The sequence below is a fragment of the Podarcis cretensis genome (genome assembly GCF_951804945.1).
Source record: "Podarcis cretensis genome assembly, chromosome: 15".
NCBI lineage: Eukaryota > Metazoa > Chordata > Lepidosauria > Squamata > Lacertidae > Podarcis > Podarcis cretensis.
Window position 1 is genome coordinate 23,081,051 of NC_137185.1, and position 10,199 is coordinate 23,091,249.

The window sequence follows — 10,199 nt, forward strand, 5'->3', positions numbered from 1 at the left end:
CTTTGTGAGGCTGCTGCCTCAGGTGCGCTGCGGTCGGAGCCTCTCCCAGCTGCGCACGCGCGCAGGTGTTACAAAGGAGCTGAGCCGTTGGAAGGATGTGGGCCAGGAACGGAGCCAGTCGGGCCGCGTCCACACCCTGCACCTAAATCACTTCCAGATGCCTCTGCTCTCCATAAGCCGCGCAGAGTAGAACCATAGCATTGTAGAGTCGGAAGCGACCGCAGGGGTCATCTAGCCGAACCCCCTTCCACCCATTGTTATAGGAATTCTACGTGTCTGAAATAGTAAAGGAGAACAATCCCGAAACCATTTTGACCTTTCCCAAATTGACCTCAAATGTTTCTCTGCAAGGAGGAAGGAAATGGGAAAGCCTCCCCATTGTCTCTGCTCACAAATCCTGTCTTAAGGGTGTGTCTGTGTATGAATAGGGTGAGCCTGTGACCTGGATCAGGAACAGTATTTACCATCACAAGAGAGTGGCCAGGATGGCCAGGTAAAAGCAATCAGTGGCCATGCTCAGGTATCCTGGCAGACAAGTTTTCTGCTGTATACTGCCCCTTCAGTGGTGTATGTATGATGTTTTGGGGGGTGGTTTTGAGCAATTTTCAAATGTCTATATAAGAGCTTGCACACCATTCTTCTAGGTTCCTCTCCCTCCCTGTGTGGGGTTACAACAGTTTAATAAAGATCATGCTTACTAGCTGCTTTGCTTCTTAATATTCTCTGGTTGGCATCTGTTATTTTCTCCTACCGATAGAGAACCTACGTAAGGACTCTGTGGGCTCTTGGATAAGGGAAAAAGAAGCAGTTTTTTCTTAACAACACCCGGAATCTTTTTGTCCAACATGGGACTCAAACCCCACATCCCTGGGATTAAGTCTCATGCTCTACCAACCGAGCTAGGCACAATAATGTGCTGGGAACTTAAGGCCACGTCTGCACAATCCGTTTTACAGCACTTTAACTGCTCCAAAATGATTCTGAGAACGGTCGTTTGTTAATTCTGCTGAAGGTGGTTAGGAAGACCTCAGTTCACCTCACCTGTTAGCATCCCTCTTGTCTTGGCAGATGATGGAAAAGTGCGCCAAACAGTTGGGAGAATTGCAGTGTCTGCTCGTGGCTGTAGAGACTGATGTGAGAGAGACATGTTGCAGCGGAGAAGATGAAAAAGTCTGGTTATAATGCTGCAGATGCACCATGGCGTTTCTTCTCTCTGTGCTCCTAGCCGTCATTCTCCTCTGGTCACTGCTATGGATGCATGACCTGACTGCCTGTCTCCAGGCACTGCGGCCGTTTGCAAGGGACTCCCATACAGCAGGGTTGGTATTGCCAAGTCTTCCAGGTTGTGTTTCCAAGCTTCGTAACACAGAGCTAGTCTCCCTGGTACCTGAAGCCAGCTCTCCATGGAGCATGACCTTGGGGATTCCTACCACCTTCCGACATGACCAAGCCAGCATAGGTGTTGCTGAGACAGGAGTGTGGGTTTGAGAGAGCTCATTTTTGTTTGAGACTCTGTATGGTCCAGTGACACCCAAAATCTTCCTGACACAGTGTATGTGGAAGGCGTTGAGGCATTGCTCCTGCTGGTTGTAAGTTGCCCACGACTCACTTCATAAAGCAGCATGCTCAACATGCAAGCCTGCTAGACCTTCATCTTGGTATTGGATGCTAGCATCAAGTTCTCTCCCTTTTGAAGAGGCTGTTGTTTCTATTATTACTATTATTACCATTGATTTATTAATTGCAAAACCAACATAAATATAAAATACTAAACTCATTCAAAGAAAAACTCCTTTATACTCTTTTATTTGTAGTTACTTATTTTAGTGATGTATTCCTCCTCCTCCTGCCTCTCATCATAAATCATCATTCCAAGGCAGCTCACAACAACAGAACACGAACAGGAATAACTATACAGTCAAAACATCCTATACTCAAAGGTCCTATTGAGGACTGTGACCTAAAACGCTCTAGTCAGGATGTAACATATAAAAGCACCCCAATTATCTATAAAAGGCCTTGTGATTGTGATTCATGTGTAGTCTTGAATAAACACCCAGTGATTATTCTTGCTGTGAGATCAAGATGATGATTTATTAGCTTTTAAAGCTGGGGTAGCTTTTAAACTGGTACACAATTATATGTCATATGTAATTAATGCATTGTTCAACTGCTTTACTAACAGAACATTCCAGAATACACATAATTTCCTCTCTCACCATGGGGCCCTGTCTACAGAACACTCACCAGACACATTTGCCCTTGTGCCTATTTTATAATGCTGCCTCGTCTTCAGCTTAAGTTTATTCTGATGTACAACCATTTTATCTAGTCTTGCTTACTGAAGGAAGAAGAGCTGCCATGCCTCTCCTCATTCTTCTCCCAGCTAAACATATCATGATTCAGTCTTTCCTTGTAAGACTTGCTTTCCATATCCCTGACCAACTTTGTTACCCTCGACTGAATCTGTTCCAGTTTTTCTAATTCTTTTTTCAAGTGTGGCAGCCAGAACTTGCCATGGTTGGTTGTATCCAGTATTAGCCATGCTCAGAGTTAAAACTAACCGAGGCCCATTTATTTAAAGGGTCTACTCTGAATAAAAGTAAATTGGTTACAAACTAGTACCCTGTAATATGCAAAAATTAGTATAAAGTGGAATCATTTCTTATTGTGACTTGTAAACTGTTGTTCTGTTCATCCAGCTTAAAATTGCAGTAGCCTTTTCCCCAGGTGTGTTGCACTCAGGTACAGTACAACTTGTGATACACAATCCCTAGATCCTTCTCTCCTGTACTGCTGCCAAGCCAGGAATTATCCTAACTAAACCTGTGCTTTTGATTCCCTCCTCCCCTCCAGAATTTTGTGTTTGTCTCTGTTGACTTTCATTTTGTCCTTATCCATACTCACAGTACTTTTGCTCCACGCTTTCTAAGCACAGTTCTGGGTTTCATGCCCTCCAACATTCCTCCGACGAAAATAGGGATGCCCTAAGGAAAAGCGGGGTGTTCCTGGATCAAATCAGAAACTGGGACGGCTTCTGTAAATCTGGGACTGTCCTTGGAAAATAGGGACATTTTGAGGGTCTGGGGTTTTCCAGGTCTATGTCTGAATGTTCATTTTGTTGTTGTTCCTGCATTTTCTCCAGGAAAACCCATGTTTTACTGCTGAATTGGAACCAGCAGCAATCTGCAAAAAACCGATTGCCATTTGCTCCAATTCAGTGGTAAAACACAGGTTTTTCTGGGGAAAGCGCTGGGCCAAAAAATAAATAAAACCGCTCACCCCTGCACAGTGCCTAGAAATGGGGAACAAAGAAATTTGGATGAGCCCTTTGTTTCACCCTAGTTTTCTATTCTCCCAGGGTCATTTTGAATTTTATTCCTGTCTTCTGAGGTGTCAGATCTGCTTGCCAGTTTTATGGCATACACACATTTGAAAAGGATTCCCTTCCCAGTTCACCTGAGTCATTGATCTATGACAAGTCATTTCATGCTTCATATGTTAGGGGGTTTAGAGGAAGCTTCACAGGGTCAGTTGCCTGGCAGGCAGAAACTGCCCAATACTTCACGTGTCTCCTGGTCTATGTGTTTATGCACAGGTGTACAGACAGAGCAGAGGAAAGTAAACAGTGTTTAATCACAAGGCAGCATCAATCCCCCAACAGCAGCACACTCTGAAAGTTTGCCACAGCTGCTGCTTTCTAGTCCCAAACTAAATAGTTTCTTTTTCACTCACTGGCCATATTCAAAACTGCACCTTTCCCCTCCTCGTTTGATCCAAACTGACTTTGAAGAATTTTTCCAAGGTATATGTGCATGACATTTGAAAGTTTCATTTTAGGCAAAAGGCAGGTTTGCAGCCTGAGCCTAAGCATGCTTTCTCAGGAATGAGGTTCACTTTGTTCAGTCAGGCTTTCTCTTAAGTAAATATGAATAGGACTGCATTATTAGTGACCCACTTTTGCCCAGCCTGTGGGCTAAGATGGGCTCGTTGACATGATGAGAAAGTAGTTCTGTAACACGGTCTTGTGTTTTAGATGAAGCTAGGAAGATACACCTTTTAATGAGTCCCTCCTACAATTCATAATTATTTTATGTGACAGCTTATAACTTGATTATTTGTCCACAAAATAAGATGACCCACTTCACACGTAACGCTAAGCCAAACCATGTCTTAATGGGAACAAACAAACCTTGGGTTCCCAGAGTGTAGATTGTAACTGCTGCCACCCCTCTCCCAGTTCTGCTGTTGTCATGCTACCCAGGGCTAAGCCTTGGTTTGGCTTAGCATTATGAACAAATCAGTTCTCATGGTTTGTCATGCTCCAGGAAAACTACAAGTGATAACTAAGGTTTGTTCTTGGTTTATTATTTGTGCTTTGGGGCGACAAAGCCAGAGCAAGGGATCAGATGTAATAATAAGGCAAACAATGGCTTAGCCCTGGGTAGCATGGCAGCAGCAGGACCTGAGAAGGAGCGCAGTGGCCATGATCTTCATGCTGGAAACTCATTTGTTTGCCCATTCTTGATAAGCCATGCTTTGGCTTAGCGTTACATGTGAACCAAGTCAATTTAGAAATGCTCCTGAAATGTAGACATGATTGCCTTGAGTCATAGCTGCCAACTTACAGATTTGAAAATAAGGGACCAGCAGCCTCGAAAATAAGGGATCAGCAGCCCAAATAAGGGATTTTGCTATTGTAAAGAGTTACATACATTGGTAGGATTGACATATGCTGTAAATCCAGCATGAGGTGGTTGCGGTGCTGGGGCTGCCGCTGAAACGCCACCCTTCTGAGTCCCTCCCCATCCCCTTCTCTTCCTCCTCCCTCAGGCCGCCTCCTCAGCTGCCACCACCGCTGCTGCCTCCGGGCTCGCGGGCAGCGTGGGCAAGAGTCTCGCGGGCGGGGAAGGGCCGATGGAACTCCTCGCGCCAGGACGACGGCGCCAGCTCTCTCTCTCTCGCAGTGGAGGACCCCGAGCCGCTGCTTCCCTCCCAAGCCGGGTGAGCATGAAACCCGGGAAATTTAAGGGACATCATCAGTAAGGGACAGCAGCGGGACACGGCGCTGGGATAAGGGAGTTTCCCGCCAAATAAGGGGCGGTTGACAGCTATGCCTTGAGTCCACAGCTGTTCCTGTTGAAATCTTTTCTTGTTTTTCCTCTGTGTCCTTCCAGGTTCTTTGTTTCTTTTTCTCCCATACCTGACCCACCCCTTGCATATAGATTGCTGTGGAATTTGCATGTTCCCTGTGTGCAATTTATCCCTAGCAAATATGGCTTTAGAAAAGCACAACACTCAATCTATGCTCCGTCTCAATCCTTTTTGCAGTTATTGTGATTCATAATCCATGTAATTCTATGGCTTCAGGGCTGATAACAAATTCGAAATTCCCTATTATCAAAAGCTCATATCTGAAATGTAAAATGAAAAAAACAAGAAACATTTGAAATGGTAGGCAGGGGAATGATTGCAGAAAAATAAATATAAGCAACTATGCAAATTGCATCTCCCCCCCCCCAGGGGACGATTCCTCAATTCTTTAAAGAAATCTGGATCTTTTCACAAATCTCTTTTTCAGTTAATTTAAACATTTTTGTCCAATTTCATGATTTAATAATGAAAAATAAAATTGGAGCCTTAATAAGCATCAAGAGAAGAACTCTTTCACTTTGTCTGATAATTAACAGGCAGTAAAAGGTGCAAAATTTCCCCATTAACCATAGTGCCCTGACACAGCTACCCTACTGAATGTTTAGCATCCCAAGGGATGCTCCTGAGAGAATGGTAAAAAATCAGTACTGTACTTGATACACATTTGAAACACCCCACCCCTTGAATTAGGTTTATTCACACTTTTTGCTGCCTGCACATGCCCCAGGTGAATGAACAAGGAAGTGGTATTGCAGTCTTGATATATGCCCACCCACAGCATCACTGGGCAGATGTGGGCACCCTGGCCTCCCCATTGCTGTGATGAACCCACTGTGAGTAGGGGTAATGCAGAATCAATGTGCACTAGTTTGTGAAAAAGCACTTTTCAGGGACATAAAATATGAAGTACCTCCTGAATGTTTGTGGACTAGGCGCTTGGGGGGGGGGGGACCAAGCTCTAAGCTTGCATTGAATGTAGAATATGATGTGTGTATGCAGCCTAAATTTGCCTCATGGGTTTTCAGTTGTAGAAGTTTTCAGAGTGATGGATGGGCTTCTAATCTGTCACCATAGGCACCAACACTGCCCTTCCTCTGTAGAGACCTGCTCCCCAAATCCTTCTCTGCCTGAATGCAACCAAAACTAAACAAGCAGCCGAGGAAAGGGTTTGGTTCTCTGCAAGCTTTCCCCACAGCCTGATGTGTGATAGGCAAGTTCACAAGAGCAGGGGGAAGTCTTGGCTTTTGAATTCTGATCCAAATGATGTGTGGGAGCTGAAAGTACCAAAGTGTGGTACCATAATTTGGGAACATACCATACCACGAGTAACTGACACAATGGTAGAGTGTGAATACTTTTACCTATGTTTCTGGAAGCCACAAATACAGTGGTGTTACATATGCTTCATTCGGGTTACATATGCTTCAGGTTACATACTGTTATGTACTGAAGTTCTCACCCCGGGCCAGCAGGGGGATACTATAGATAGTTATGCAAATAAGGGATCGAAAGTGACGTTCAGTGATTGGATAGTTTCAGAAAATTGTTACAGTTACGTTGTACTGGAGCTCTATATAAGCAGGCTTACTGAACCCTTCAGTTCAGTTCTGTTCTGGCCTGTGAATAAACAAGAGCTGTTTGAAGAATCGCTGTGTCATCTGATATGTTCACCCACAACTTAACACACACGCTTCAGGTTACAGACTCCGCTAACCCAGAAACAGTACCTCAGGTTAAGAAATTTGCTTCAGGATGAGAACAGAAATTGTGCTCTGGCGGTGTGGCAGCAGCATGAGGCCCCATTAGCTAAAGTGGTGCTTCAGGTTAAGAACAGTTTCAGGTTAAGAATGGACCTCTGGAATGAATTAAGTACTTAACCCGAGGTACCACTGTATATGGTTGTGGTAGGGCATACAACCAGTATTACACTGATATTTTGCATCAATTTAAAATACTGTAGTTTGCATCACAGGAGCTTTACTGAACTGGACAACCTATGTTGCCTTCCACAGCTGCTAAACAGAAATGGAATCAAGTTGAGGGCTGCGTGTTTATGTGTGTGGATCACACATGTATATGTGTGTAATTATATACTTTAGTCCTGCAAATTAGAGCAAGAGTTTCTCTTCTGAGCATGCTCATAAATGCAGTGGAATCTAGAACAACAATAGAATTTGAACAGACAAATCAGCCATCTTAAAATTCACCTGGGGATCAGAGAGATCTTTCTCTCTGCATTCATTTGCATTCCCTTTTGGCCTTGAAATAAATTACATCCAACCTTGGCTTGCTCAGAGCTAAGCCTGAAGTGCTAAACTCATCAATGTTACCTTAGAGCACAGATAACTCTTGACAAGAAATGTACTCTTTCCCAAACAAAGCAAAATATAGTCTGAAGTACCCAATAAGATGTTAGTAAAATAAGGCCATATCCCTCCCTAGGTACATTTTTTTTTGTTTAAAAATATATATCTTATTTACATCAGCTAGGCATCTTGTCTACATTGATTTACTGCCATGTATTATGCATCTTTGCAGTTTGAATATTGGGTTGGATTTCTTTGTATAAAAATAGGGAATTAACTTCACTTCAGGGACTGGCAGCTATAGGAAAGATAAGCAGCTAGCAATAAACTTTGCACAATAAATTAAGCACAGCATAGTAATACCTAGAATTTGCATGGGGTTCTTTTGGGTGGGGGAGTATTTAAACTGCATCACATTATGTCTTGAATCCTTACAGGTCCAAGGTCACCTAGTAGGTAGACTGAGTATTTTCATATCCAGGTAGACTGAGTATTTTCATATCCATACTGCAAAGGAGGGGATTTCTACAAGTGCAGCTTCGTCATGCAATGATGGGGAATCTGTGCCTGCAGAAATTCCCTCCTCTAATTATTAAAGTTATAGGCATCCCACAGTCTTTTTCATCTGGCCACCTAGTGCCTTATATTGAACCAGGTTAATGAGTGTTAAGTTGTGGGTAAACATATGACACAGCGATTCTTCAAACAGCTCTTGTTTATTCACAGGCCAGAACTGAACTGAAGGGTTCAGCCAGCCTGCTTATATAGAGCTCCAGTACAATGCAACTGTAACAACTTTCTGTAACTATCCAATCACTGAACGTCACTTTCAATCCCTTATTTGCATATGTGGACCTGAGTGAAAACTACCTACAGTATCCCCTTGCTGGCCCAGGGTGAGAACTTCAGTACATAACACCATCTACCTCAGTATTGTTTACTTGGATTCCAAGACTCAGAGTATCCTTCACTAGGATAGTGCAGGCAGTGAAACTGGTCCCCGAGGAGTCGAAATAATTGCTCAAGTACTGCAAAGGGCTCAAGCCCAGAATAAAAATTGTGGCTTCTTAAAATGTGGTGTTGGCACCTAAAAACTTTAAATACATGTTTTATCTCCAACAGAGCCTATGGCTCTGCTGACACTGAAAAGGCTTGACGGAGGCTTAAGAACTGCATCTATATATAGTTGGTGCTTTCAAATGACTATAATGGTTTGCCCCGGTGAGAACTACACTCCAGAGATACTTCATCCTGTTTCTATGTATAGCATAAATTAAAACCTGCAATTGAAGGCGGCGGCAAAAAACATGAACAGAGAATGAGAAGGAGGGGTAGATGTTGGCTTTAGCAGAGCAGAGGAGCATATTGATTTATTACAGTGATTTATATCCTGCATTTCAGAGAGCCAATGTGGTGCCGTGTTAGATTAGGACCTGGGAAGTCAGGGTTCAATCCGCACTCAGCCATGATGCTTTAGCTGAGATCCCTGCATTTCAGGGGGTTGGACTAGATGGCCATTGGGTCCCTTCCAACTCTTAAGATTCTATGTTTCAATGAAGCTCACTAGGTGACCTTGGGCCAGTCACTGCCTCTCAGCCTAACCTACCTCACAGGATTGTCGTGGAGATTAATTGAGGAAGGGGAGAACCTTCTATTCCGCCTCAAGCTCCTTGGAGAAAAAGGCCAGATATAAGTGCAATAAAATAAACAAAATAAAATATAAATCCTTTCAAGGTAGTTTACACATAGCATTAAATTACATATATTTAAAAACACAGTAAGAAACATAATTGGGATCCTTCCCACGGGGTGATTTGATGGTAGATGACTCTGTGAAGTAAAGGGAGAATTCAGCTGGAGAGCAGGCCCTATACGGTGGTTCAGTGTCGCACAGAATGGGTTGCCTGTGAAATCTGTTCCTCTCCAGGGATTTATCACTGCAGGTCACGTCTCGAAAGGAGTTCCATTCTGTATATTCAATCACTGCGTCTCTCTATCACATTCTAATTGATGGCCTTTTAGGTGCTCTGTAATTGGTTTGCATTTATGCACAGCGATCTGTTACTATAAAAACTCCACTCTACAAATGCTTCAGTTCGTCCTGTCTTGCAAAAGATTTCTCTGTTAAGTTTTTGTAATAGGGAATTTGCATGAGGCCTTTTTGCCACTGCCCCCTCCCCCCTTTATGCCACTGTACTTTTATGCTTTTCTTGGGGGGGAAGGGGGAAGCGACAGTTATTTTTCTCCATGTTTGCCTTGTAATATGCATTCCTCACTGTTAACTTGCAAAGTGTTTTCCAATCAATCTGTCATCATAATCGCCTTTGTGAAGTCACTATTGTCATTTCAATAGGCTTACAGCACCATTTGCTTAAAAATAAATCCTCTTTACAATTATGATCATATCTCTAGCACTCCAGCACTTGTTCAGAGAGGTAGGAAACCAGTCATAGTGATAGCAGCAAGTTCTTTATCATACTTACACTCCTCCTTTTCCTCCGCAGTTCCCCACTGGAGCACTAATCAAGTCCACACCAATTTGCTTCAACCATCACCCGACACTACCTGCTGATCAGCATAAAGGAATGTGCAATACACTGATATAAAGACTACACTCTTTGGTATTGTTGAATATAGTGTTCCAGTGAAGTAAGTATCGTTCATTTCTGCTTTACAGTGTAATGCCAAACCATGGTGTTGTGTTACATGACTGACCAAAACCGCACATTACACTAAGCC